The sequence below is a fragment of the Brachyistius frenatus genome, unplaced genomic scaffold (assembly GCF_029030835.1).
Source record: "Brachyistius frenatus isolate BFR_SWC_R1_liver_20210118 unplaced genomic scaffold, ASM2903083v1 Contig_267, whole genome shotgun sequence".
NCBI lineage: Eukaryota > Metazoa > Chordata > Actinopteri > Embiotocidae > Brachyistius > Brachyistius frenatus.
In genome coordinates this window covers 294,306-307,888 of record NW_027210866.1, presented here as the reverse complement: position 1 = coordinate 307,888, position 13,583 = coordinate 294,306, and the positions used below count along the sequence as shown (strand labels likewise).

Here is a 13,583-nt window from a genome sequence, read left to right as displayed (position 1 = left end):
ACATTTTCTCCATTACCAGCAGACGAACTTTCCTGTACTGCCTCAAGCCCCTCTATACGTTCTCCTTCACTTTGACTCTGCAGGGAGGCAGCGGAGGAAAGGATTAAAACAACAACAACAACAACAAAAGTGTGGCCACATGAGCGAGAAGAAAAGGGGCGGAGGAAGTGCTACTGTATGAGTGGAATGGAAGAGGAGCAGAATGAGAAGAGATGAGGACATGAGGAATGGAGCCAAATGCAGTGTAATCAACTCCAGCCATCAATAAAAAATAAATAATTCACTCATAAGACATGCCACATAATCTTTCTGGATCTGTCAGTCTCTTCGTGCCCCAATGACCGAACTGGGTTGGAAAAGACAACAAAGAAAGTACACGGCGCTCAGCTTCAGTGACCTGATCCATCCGCAGTTAAGATGCATTTTCAGAGCGGCACCAGTTTGTACAGGAAAAATTAAATATGGACACGTGTGTAAGAGCATATAATGTTAGTGTGCAGGCTACAATTAAAGGACAGCGTTTGTGTCCGTGTTTGTGTCACTGGGTCTGCTGTTGGTGTTCAGCAGGGTCTGGGTAAAACACACCCACAGAAACACATTCACACATCCACACACAGAGTGTGGAGGGCTTAAGGGCAGAAGATCAAAGTCTTGCACTGCTCTCCTCCAAGTCATATACAACAGTTGAACTTTTTCATCCTTTAGTGAATGATTTTTTTTTCCACAAACAGCTTAAAAAAAAAAAAAATCTGTGTACATATCATGATATAGTAAGACTTTTACGACAGAAATGTGTGTTGTAGAGGCCATACAGACAGTGCGATTACGGAGGAGTCCAGGAATATTTGAGAGCAGGAGAGGAACACAAAAGACAGTAAATAAGATGATGTCTGTTTTTCTATCATGATTAGAAGCTCCTTTGCAATAACACTAGGTGGCGACATTCAACTCTCTCAAGGAGAAGCCAACACTGTGCTGACTAAGGGCTGGCTGACAGTGGATATGTGTGTGCCAAGTCAACATACATGTGTACTTACATGTGCTCGAGGTACGGTTGACCTTGTAAAGCTGCTGCATACACGCAGATACTGCTACGGTCCCCAAGGACCTACCCCCTGCCTCTTCGATCCACACTGATTTAATGTGGAGGAGAGGGGGGGAATGCAGCTAAAGATCATCCGGACAAATGTATGTTTACTGGATCAAAGGTTTTACAGATGTGTGCGGTGGAAGTTAATTATTCTATATCTACCCATTTTTCTGCCTACTGAAAACATTAGGTTGCCGTAACGGTAAAAGTGACTGATGCTCCACACACACACACACACACACACACACACACACACACACACACACACACACACACACACACACACACACACACACACACACACACACACACACACACACACACTCTCGCTGTTGCTCACTTAATCTCTTTCGCTTCTCTCTCTAAGTATGGATCCATAGTGTTTAGCAAACTCAGAAACAAATGAGAGAAAGAGAGAGAGAGAGAGAGAGAGAGAGAGAGAGAGAGAGAGAGAGAGAGAGAGAGAAGAGAGAAGAGAGGGAGGTGTTAAGAATCGAATCCATGATCTTGCGGTGTTGCAATGTGCTGCAAGTAACTGCGGCAGAGCGCGGGGAAGAGGGAAGGGGATGAAGCCTGTACTGAAGCAGGAGAATTGATTATGGGAGTGATGAAGGAATGTGCTGTAGCGGGGAGGGAGGGAGGGAAGGGGGTGGACACCTGGCTCTGCATCCGCTCATGAAAAATCTCTGGGGTCAGCCAATTAGAGGCTGGGTGACACCACTATCCTCCCAGCTAGCTAGTAAATCCTGCGCCACAAGACAACCCACGTGCCTCCATGAATGTATGAACTCACACAGAGACGCACGAACGAGCAAGACACACACACACACCGAATTTTGTTTTAAGTACATGGTGGGACTGGATGTAGTTAAACATGGCCAGTTAAGTATTTGAGCGTCCAGGGTCGCCTGCTTTAATGGCAGATGTCTCCCAGAGATTAACTGTACGTATTTTACACCATTTGAACACAATTGAAATGACTGATGTGCATCATGACCAAAGAGGATCATAACTCCTACATGGCAGCATCCAACCTTTGACAAGACAGCTACTCACATCCGCCCAAACCTGCCCGATCCCGATGGATGACTAACGTGACTGTAACATGTTTTACTAGAAACACATTCTCTTCTTCCTCTCACAGTACATACGCAGCCATGTGGATACACTTGGTTTTATTTGCCTGATTTCGACATCAGTACCTCGTTACAATTTCTGTATTAGTATAGTAATGTATTTTGTTTTTGTTTGTGGTATTCGGCTTGAAATATCTATTGCTTTTAATTTTTTTTTAAATACCCAAACCCTCTGCATAATAGACAACAACTGCTGTGAGCCGGTATGATAGAAACTACTGTCTACCAAAGCAATTTGCCCTCAGAGAGAAATGTTTAAAAACCTCACCACCAAGACATCTCGGGAGCTTTTTAAGAGCTTTCCATCACAACACATAATCTTCCTCAGCAGATGGAGTTGCTCATTTGGCATAAAAATGCAAGTAGATGTTCAAATTTTCTTCTTCTGAGCACTGAAAGAACTTAATGTTGGAACTGGGAGAAAGGATATTTAAATATACATTTGAACGACAAGTGGACAGCTCCATCCACTGAGGAAGATTGTGTGATAAACAAGCACGACGTTATGGTGGTATTATTAGATATTTGTCTGTTCTTAGTAGTTTCAGTCATAAATTCACAGTGAGTCTGTTTACAGCCAGACTTGCGGTTTACCCAAAGTAACATTGTTTATGGAAAGAAATGTAATTACCAATGCTTTGAGCACCACAAATGAAATTCCATTTACCTCCATTGTACTGAAATGGAGCTATACATTTCAGACAAACGGTTTTCCAATCTTCGTTTTCCGGGATTGAGACTGAAGAATCTTAATTTAAAATTTGACCAATTAATATGTATAAAAAAAAAAAATACTGGGCAAAGTTTTTGCAAACAAGTTTACTTTAGAAGAGAATCTGTGATACCAAATCAGAGTGTTTTTTATTGTATTATTATTGTACAATAATAATATTGTACTATTACTGTTCTTCTAGCATGTTAACACTTATTTTATAACAGTTTGAGACTGAATATAATTAGGAAAACACAAATGCAGAAAAGACTTTGTGCCTCTACACTGAATTTTGTAGTCTGAAACATAGCTGTCAGAGTAATTAACTAAAAGAATTAGTTACAGACTTTACATCCAAGGTAACTAAATAATTGTTTCCATCTGCTGCTGCAGATGTAGCATGTTCAACATAAGGTTTGTTATATGTTAAGGGCTGTCATGATAAGGTATAAGCCAAATTACAGTTTAATAATACACCTTATGAAGAAGAGGATACATTTACTGTCATTGAACGCCAGAATACAGAAATAAAAACTACATTTCTGTTTGCCGTTTAAGCTTTGTAACATTATCACGCAAAGCCCATTACTCAAGTATACAAAGAAATTACTGATAATGACAGTTACTGATAGAAATAAACAATGTACTGTGGCGCTAATACTCCACTCATGTGCCGCTAAATCATAGCAGAAGGAGGCGGCCCAACGAGATGAAGTCATTAAAAAGGGCGCCAGTCAAAGCTCAGACAGTGGAAAACAACATTAAAATAGTGACAGAAGTCTGACAATTCTGTTAGTTTCATCCAGCTATTTTGGTCTTTCAAATAGATTTGATGCAAATAAATGTGGTCAGCTCAAATAATTGCAATTAGGCGATTATGTAATAAATGTGACAGGCCTATATATGTTCTGTGTCATGTTTTGTGCCCTTACTAAAACTGTATGTGGTTTATTGGCCATCTTCCTGGAGGAGAGATCATCACTGTGCATGCTGTGTAGGAAGAGCATCAAATCAAAGTGACACCACCTTTCCCTCCAGGGGATTCAGATGAAGGGGTTTACTGAGGGCTAAGCTTTTAATAACAGGTCCATGATGCCACAACAGTGTGATGACACTGGGATTAGATGACTCAAGAAATCTGCACTCCACTAAGTAAGATTTGTCATAAGGGAGCACGCAGTGATACTCAAAGACAACAACCAAGGCCTTGCACTGTCATCATCTGTTACTCTCGACTCCTAACCATGAAAACAAACTCTAAATCTCCATCTTAAAAACCCTTCTGAGCTTCTGCAACATGTATATTGGATTTCTGGGCGCCAATTTGGGGACTATGCAGGTTTAATTTAGTCAGGAAATTCAGACTCTAATCACGAACGCAATCTTCTCCTGCACATTGCAATAAATTAATCTTTATTGTCCGCACTCAGAGAACTGGAACTTAGAATTGCAGCTGGGAAGCTATGCTACCGTAATGACTTACTGTACTGCTGGGTTTTGAATTGAATTATTTCCCTTCCCTCCGGTAGACAGAAACAAAAGAATCATCATATCAATCAGGTAAATAAGACACCAGTCATCCAATACAGAGGAAAAGGGTGCAGAGTCACCCTGGGGTCACCCACACTCCTCTGATATTTCACTCTCCTCTTTTTCTATGGCTCTACCCCTGGGCTATATTCCTTTAGTCTGAACACTCATGTTCACACCAAACACTTGCACACAATCACCAACACACATGGTGCTTCCCACACACATACAAATCGGTCCTACACTGGGATGCTCGCCTTAAACACACACACACACACACACACACACACACACACACACACACACACACACACACACACACACACACACACACACACACACACACACACACACACACACACACACACACACACACACACACACACACACACACTGGATCAAGAAACGCAACAATGCTTGTCAACAATGACAATACTATCATGCTGATGTTAACCGTGTATAATGTTTAGCATGCTAGCTTAGAGTGTGAGCCTGCTAGTATTCCTAACTAGCACTAAACATAAAAGTACAGCTGACTGTATGAGAGTAGTTTTGATTTAATTTGGTCATAAACCAGCTCTAGTTCAATAAAAACCAAAATAACAACCTCATAGTGGCACTAGAGGACAATTAAGATGTGAATGTCCAATTCACACCTTGTCTTTTTTAGTTCAGTAAAAGGTGGCTGGATATGCATCAACTTGTAACAAAGCCCTACATGTTATACGGACCGTTGTTTAAAGCTGAACACGCAGGACAAATGAAATCATTTTCTGCTGGGCAGAGTAGAGCAGATCAATACAGTAAATGGTAGGCTGCATATTGCAGTGGCTCCTATGGCTATCGCACATATCAGTCCAAGAGATGCTGCAGAATTTAGAGGCAGGACTCCGAGTACCTGGACATCAAACCGCACTAAGCTCCCTATCCCACCTCCTGTCCTTTCCTTTCTCCTCTCTCATCAGCTTAAAGGGGAAGAGCTCAGGTTGAGTAACGGACACCAAAAGCTTTCCTTTTTTCACAACAAGCTGTCCGGCAATGACCTATCAAATTCCTCTCAGAAGATATCGCCTCATTCTTTCTCCTTCTCTTTCACTCTCTCTTTTATTTGGGCATGATGAGGATCCATTTCAAAAACCCTGAACTCAATTTTTTTTTTTTTTTTTTTTTTTTCCAGGCAGTTACGTAACAGCTGCACTATCAGAATAACAATTGGGAGAAGAGATTAGCGCAATCGGCCAAGGAGAGAGAGAGACAGGAAGATGAAGGGAGGCACGAGGAGGAAAATCTAAGGAAGCCCCTCTCAATATGACACATCATTTCACGTGTTGTGGGAGGACAGGCACACACGAATGCTGCTACTCTTACATTTTTGGAGGCTTACACGAACCTCCGCTGGAGACTGATGCTTTTCTGAAAGCACTGCAGTCCTACGTGTCAATTTAGCTTCATTTACAAATCATCTGCCAGGGAACACACCAATAAATGGTCTGTGTCTCCCACGCTTATGAGGATTATCAAAATCATGCATCATGCTTTCTTTTATTACAGCAATAATAACACATAAGCAGGTGCAGACGATTGTGGCTTCAGTATTAAAATGAAAGAATGAATCGTTGCAGTGAGGATGAAACTGACAACATGGTGAGACATCTTGATCAGAAATATTTAAAAATATCCTCAGGCTTTGGAGTTTTGGGGAAGCCGAACCCCCTGCAGAGAGGGAGGGCCTGCTGGACGCTTGATGTTATTTTGCTCGTGTTTATTTTATCATTCTTTCTTTTACTAACAAAGAATGGATACCATATTCTCCTCTCTAATGAATCTGGTAAGGGTGTGCTTTAAAAATCACTCAGTGTCTACTCGCTCATAAATAAAGACCCGCTATTGCTCTGGTAAAGAGAGACGGGGGGAGAGGGGAGGGGGGGTTATGGGTTGGTGAATTGGCCTCACGTGCGCTCTTTCCGTTCCCGCTTTAATTAAGGCAGAGTAGGCTGCGGCTGCAGCCCCAGGCTAGCCTGCCCCTGCAGCACTTAGAGCCAAGAATTGGACTCTGTGAGACTCATTCCCAGGTTCCATCAACATAAGCGAGTACCTCAGCAAGGCCTGCTGAGTCATCTGTCTGAGGGGTTCCACAGGGCCACCGGGGCCGCAGCCACACACACACAGACGTACGATATGGGAATCATTAACACACACAGACAAGAGTGAAGTTTGAACAAAGAAAATTGAGATGAGTAGACTGCTGATTGGTTAAACTGGTGATGTTTCACAATGTCTTATGACAACAGGTTGCCAAACACAAAATCCAAGATATACACTCAGTGAGCAATTTACTAGGACCAAGCAGCAGTGCATAAAATCATGCAGATACAGGTCAGGAGCTTCCATTCATGTTTTATGTAAAGATCAGAAAAATGTGATCTCGCTGTATTTGACTGTGGCATGAATGTTGGTGCCAGCCGGGCTGGTTTGACTATTTCTGAAACTGCTGATCTCCTGGGATTCTCAACACAACAGCCTCTAGAGTGTACTCGGAAAGGCGCTGAAAACAAAAAAAAAACATCCAATGAGTGACAGTTCTTCGGACAGAAATGACTTTTTGATGAGAGAGGTCAGACGAGAATCCCCAGACTGGCTGCAGCTGACAGAAAGGCTACGGTACCCCGGATGACCACTCTCCACAACAGTGGCGATCAGAAAAGACAAGCATCTTAGAATGCACAACATGTCCAGTCTCAAGGCAGATGGGTTCGACGCATGTCAGCCAAGAGCAGAAGTGCGATGCTGCAGCGGACAAAGTCTGGACAGTTCAAGACCGGACAAAAGGTATGTTCTCCAAGTGCAATCAATCATCTCTGAAATGCCCGTCTGAGTACTGTTGCCGATCATGTGCATTGCTTTGAGGCCAAAGTTCACCATCCTGTTCGTAGCATTGAACCTCGTCACAAAGCTGCGTCAAACTGTTTTTGTTAACATGACAATGAGCTCACGAACATGCACCTGAATAATCTGTAGAACGTACGTGATGTACAGTAATTACGTCAACATGGAACAAAATCTTAAAGGAATGTTTCCGACGTCGCGTTGAATCCGAAAGAACTGAGGCTGTTTGGAGAGCAAAAGGGAAAACCTAACCACCATTAGTTTGGTGTTTCTTATAAAGTTCTGGGTGAGTGCAAGTAGAAGTGCAATTAAACACAGTTATCCAGTCACTCCCCAAAACCCTAGCTGCACAGCAGTGAGAGGTAAACTCTATTTTTCTCTTTAAGAACAGGAAGTAAATGTTCACATGAGAGTTTAAACAAACAATTCAAATTTTAGAAAACACATTGATATGTAGCTTAGCTGACCGCAAAGACAGGAAACGGGGAATTGGCTACTGTGGCTGTTAAAAGTCTGTATTCCAGCAATTTAAATGCTCACTAATGAATTTGTTGTACCTTAATTTGTTTTGAAGTGTTAAAAACGCATGTTTAAAGTTTATAGTTGGTTGTGCCGGACTATTTTTTTGCGAGTGACAATAATTTCCTGAAGTCTCGTCTTTACCTCGAGTTTGTCGACCAGAGAGTCCGGGTAGTTATTTCTCAAGTCACACCCCCAAGAGTTTAAGTTGTATCTACTCTCACATCGTCGGCTAGAAAGGGAATCGTCATATTCTCAAAATTTCAAGATATTTTTAATATCACACAGATTACTTGGTTTTGAAGAGGGCTCAAACAGATGTAGATGCATGTTTGGAGCATTCAGGGCACCTTGATTGATAGGTGTCACAGACTATCACTCTCAGATTATGTTGTTCCATTCAGCTCCAACCAGGCTCCAAACTGGGATTTTCTGGCTCCAAACATCTGACATGACAGTGATGAGTCGTCTACTTCCCTTAGAAACCTATCGCTGAGATTACATGTTTAATTAAATATGCTTTACTTTGACCACAGTATCCAGGGTACAGGTAAGCAGGGCAGATGAGCAGACAGGTGCTAGAGTTGGCTCTGATGCGCTTAGTCACTGCTGCAGCGCCTCTAATCCACTGCACCAAAGCTGAACACACACACACACACACACACACACACACACACACACACACACACACACACACACACACACACACACACACACAGTCATATACACATCAACACAGCATCAACACCTAGACAGCACTACCGTACCAATCAGTCTCAGACACCGATACATTAACCTCAGTGAAAGCTCGGCTTCCTGTTGAGGCAGGGAGGGTAAGAGATTTTGGAAGGCAGACGGAGACAAGACTGGAATGCTGATCTCCCGCTGCCTCTTGTGTTTTGTATGAAGATGGAGATTGAGGACTTGGATAGTACATCCAACATTGCAGCGTTGACGCGCAGCCATATCAGCCGCACAATCCTGCACCACTGTTGCTTTTTTTTTTTGAGCAACACTATGCAGCTGAATTTTACTCCTCACAAGCCTGATGGACTGCTACACATTTGCAGAGTGCAAGACAATCTACAGCAACAAAGGAGCAATAGTGCATCCTGACCGGACCTATTGTATTGATGAGTCTGCATACCAGCACCACTGATGGGTCAGTCCTCAGCTACCACAACGCTTCTCTGCACTTCAAGAGCCTCACCAGCCAAAAGCCCTGTGTAGACACTAATGCTGCTTTTAGTAACACCAAACAGACTTTTACACAGACTCCTGTTATTCTCATGAACTTGGGATACTTCTATGAACACAGTATTATTGACCCACAATGATTATTCAATTAGTAAATTATAAGAAAATGAATCAGCAACTTTTTATGATCAATTTATAATTCTAATCATGTGAAGAAAACTGTACAATATTTGATGTGGCCAGCTTCTCAAACGTGCGAATGAGCTTTTTCTTGATTTTACATTATAAAAAATGTGTTGCCTTTGGGTTTTGAATTGTTGTTTGGACAAAACAAGACGTCTGCTGATCACCTCACGCTCGAAGAAACTGCAACAGACATTTTCACCGTTTTTTGTTTTGTTTTAGAGACGAAACATTCTATAAAAAGAAAATAATTCCCAGAGTGATAGATCATGAAATGAATGACGCCAGTGAAGAATAACAACAGGAAGCAGCTTTTGTTCGAGCAGTCTACAGCTATTCATTTACTGTCAACAAAGGGTGTCAAATTTACATTCAGACGTGGATGTAGATTATAATTTGTGTTGCTACCTTTAGAGATCAAAGATCCAAGATCAAAACTAGTGATGGACAGATGAGTCAATCAATCATTTACTTGAACAATCAAAAATGAATAAATCCGTAACAATTTTTCTAATCGATCGTTACCGTTTTTAAAGTAAAAACTCACTGGTTGCAGATGAACAAATGTTTGTAGTTTAAATTTGTCTTCAGTGACAGTACACACAAAAAGGGTATTGATTGGACAAAATAAGAAAATAGAAAAAAACATCCCCAGATGTATTTATAGCAATACTGACTAAAACAGAAAACTCATCCAAGCTCCAACCAAGTGAGCGAAAGCAAATGACACCAGAGAGAAATCCATATTGTTATTAATATTATCCATATTCATGGCCACAGAAATACTGCTCTGAACATACATCCTGAATGGTACCATTGGATTTGTGACACACCCTGGGGGTTTACCAAATAATGATCCCATACTGTAGCACTACGACAACTGGACGCAGTTCTCTAAATGGTCATAAAGAGTCCAACTGATATCATTTTATGACTGTTAATTCCAACAACAACACAAATTGATTGTGATTTTTTTTTTGCTAGGAAATTGTAATCAGAAGTTACATTTTAAACTTAACTCTGTTGATGTGTCTTTGCATTAATGCCATGATATCTTATTGTAATGAACAACTAGCGAAAGAGTCTGATTATATTTGAACATTTGCCATGTTGTCTGTTCACAATACTACTAGTCGTTTTACATTTGACTCAAAGCACATCAAAAATTATTTTAAAAAATAATTGTTTCGACCAAATAAAAAAATAAAAAAATAAAAAAAAAAGCTACCAAAATGAAGATGGTGATGTTCGGTATTCAAGAATGACACTAATAAAACGGAATACCCAAATGACGCAGCATGGGAGTGTTTTCAAGCTTTAAAATGTCTGTTTCAGTAAATTCCCAGGGAACCCGATAGCCGAGTGGTTAAGGTGCCTACTACATGGGTGCATATGCTCTGAACAGCAAGTTCCTGGATCAATTACCCGCTGGCCGGACTTTACTGCATGTCGTTCTCCTACTCTCTTTCCACATGATTCCTGTCCATCTCCACTGTCACTATCAAATCCGGATCTAAAGAAGCCACAAAAATGACCATGACCTTGGAACAATTGAACTCAAACTAATTATGCACACAGCCTGAAATGAAAACTGCACTAGATACTGTTGTCTGTCGTGATGATGTAAGACAAACAATACAGCACGTCATGCTTCAGGGCCATTGTAACCAGGTGAACCATTTCACATTACAGCAGCTTCAGATGTGGACACAAACGCACGTGTAGAATGGAGGTGAAAATAGGTGCTGACCGGGACAATAGGGCTTTGTTCACATCCTGACAATGCCCATTTTTCAAGAGGCGCAAACTCATCAATAAAAGTAATTTGAGGACAACATTATCCACTGCTCAGCAACTGACCTGTGCTGTATAATGCCACTACACCATGGAGTCAATTAAAATGGCGAATTGTTAGTTTTATGACTCTGGACATTCATCAGTGGACACAGATTTGTGTCCCTGCAGGGAAAGAATCATCGTGTACCACACCAACATATATCAGCCACAACTGATAGATTAAAGGGATGAAAACAGCTGAGAGAATAAATAGTGTGGTCATCAAATTAAGTTATGTCTTCAAATGATTCATTAAAATGATTCAATAAAAATGTAAATAAGTATTTTGACTCCCAGTTGGCATCCCTATAGAGACCACAATATTCATTAGACCCAAGTGGATCAAAAGTCCATCTGACACTGTCACCCTTTTAGAGCAGGAGTGATTTTTCAAATTATTACTGAAAGCACATCACTACTGTGGGATAGATGATTGAAGAAGGAAAGAAGGAAACTGGGGGCATTACGTAACAAAAGTCTGGTTTGCCGGCAACAAAATGATACCGACAAACATTGGTGAGTGTTAAATGCTCTAAAATAAAAGACGTGGTTGTGTGACCTTGCCTCAGAGGATAGGGACACTACCTACGGGGTAGGTCGATGCAAAAGACAGACGATGGAGCGACCAGAAAACAGGTGTTGAGTGGCAAACAAAGAAAAGAGCCAAGTATGACGACAGTTTGTCAACAATCAGGCAAAATAAGGAAACGCAATGAGTCACTTTATGGGTTACAGACTGCAGAAATTGAATAGCTGCAGGCATCAGAGAGGAAACAAAGAAAATGAGAGAGAGAATTCCCCCAGTATTAACAGCTGCTCCAGAAACCAGGAATGACTGTAAGCCGGTGTTAAAAAAAGGAAGAGAGAGGTTGGGAGGGGGAGCTGGAGGGGAGTCAGGAAGCTTATTTGAAAGACTTAAGCTGCATGGTTACGTAAGTGATATGGGATCCTCTGAAACCATACCCTTTCAGTCAACGTTGGACTGCATTAGCACCCTCACCAGCAATCTCCTCCCCATCTCATCCATACTGTTTCCAGCTGCAGGCTTTCTCTTCTTGAGCCTGGTCTTTCCAGACATGCACAGATTGCATTTATGCACATGGATAATAGACACACGCACATACACATAGACACACACACACATATATATACACACACCACACAGAGTCATCTCTGGAGTGGTTTTCACACTCGGACTGTTTAAACCCGAGAGCACAAGCTTAATAAGACCTGCCTCCTAAGGAGTTTAGAGGAGAAGAATACGATACAACTTTAACCCAGGAGTCACTGGCTCATGTCAGTCATTGCAGACAGAGAGGTGCCATGTGTGTCTCCGTGACGAATGCATTGGGTCTGACTCTCCAACAAGAGTTGAGGAGCGAATCCGTGGTGGCAGAAATCCACCCAGGTGCATCTGAGTCATGCCACCTCTTTTCGTGCCCTTTTTTATTTTCTTCCTTTTATTTTGCACAAATATACTTAACCTCGTCACCCTTGCTATGTATGGCACAGAAAAAGAAAGAAAAATCAAATCCCTATACTGGCCTTATAACCCTGCCTCCCCTCTTTGGGAAAGTGGAAGCTGTACTGTGTTTCTGTCCATAACACTGTCTCTACTGCATCAGCATCAGATTGGTTTACAGCCAGCCTGGCACAGATCAGGCTCACAGGGCGGCTGGACTCGTTTACTGAGGACCAATTTCCCACCAATACACAATTTGCGGATGACTCATTTTCATTAATGAGTTTAAGCGAAATGCGACAAGCGGCCAGAGGAATAAAGAAGACTGGATGATATGTCACTGCAATCGCTCGCTGGCGGAGCAGAGATTTATTGTTTACAACGAAACCTTGCCGGTTGTTCCAGCTCTGCCGGGTACTTCTCGGTCAGACAGAAGCCTGCAGGTAATACTCTGCAGTCATTACAATACCACACAGACCAGAGGGAGGAAAAAAAAAAAAAAAAAAAAAACACGGGAGAAGAGAGCGGTCTGTTGCAGAAACAAGCGAGCTTACTGTCCTCACGGAAGATTAGTGCCATCGTGAAATTGTTCTCACCAACAGCTTACTGCAGTGTGAAAACAAGGAAAGAGACTGAGAGCGGGCACGAGACAGAAATGTGAAGAGGGACTGAGACACGGTGAGAGGTAGAGTACTACGCTGCCTTATCAGACGACTCAGACAGGACAGTCAATAAAGCAGGTATAAAGCAGTCAAGAGGAGGAGGAGAGCATGCAGTGTGTTGTACTGTTTCCCCATGTCTGTGTGCACAGAACATACATGTGTGCCAGGGAGACTGTGTACACGCAGTAGAAACACGCTCATGACGGAGTTTCCATGTGTGCCCTGGCACCCCCGACCACAGCATAGCATGACAGAGAAAGAAGGGGGGGGCGTCTCAACCTTCCTGCCCCCCTCTCCAGCCTCCCCTCCACCCCCCCCCCAGCCTCCCTCCATCCCCCCCCCCCCGACTACCCCACTTGTGAATACTCCC

The 13,583-nt window shown here is 42.2% G+C and overlaps 2 protein-coding genes across 2 annotated transcripts in view; both read right to left on the bottom strand.

Annotated features, from left to right (window-relative positions):
* Nucleotides 1–13,583, bottom strand: part of LOC138634537 (eosinophil peroxidase-like) — an 86,289-nt gene that overhangs the window by 12,771 nt on the left and 59,935 nt on the right. The window lies entirely within an intron of this gene.
* The window catches only part of ank1a (ankyrin 1, erythrocytic a), an 88,978-nt gene that overhangs the window by 74,996 nt on the left and 399 nt on the right, over nucleotides 1–13,583 (bottom strand). The window lies entirely within an intron of this gene.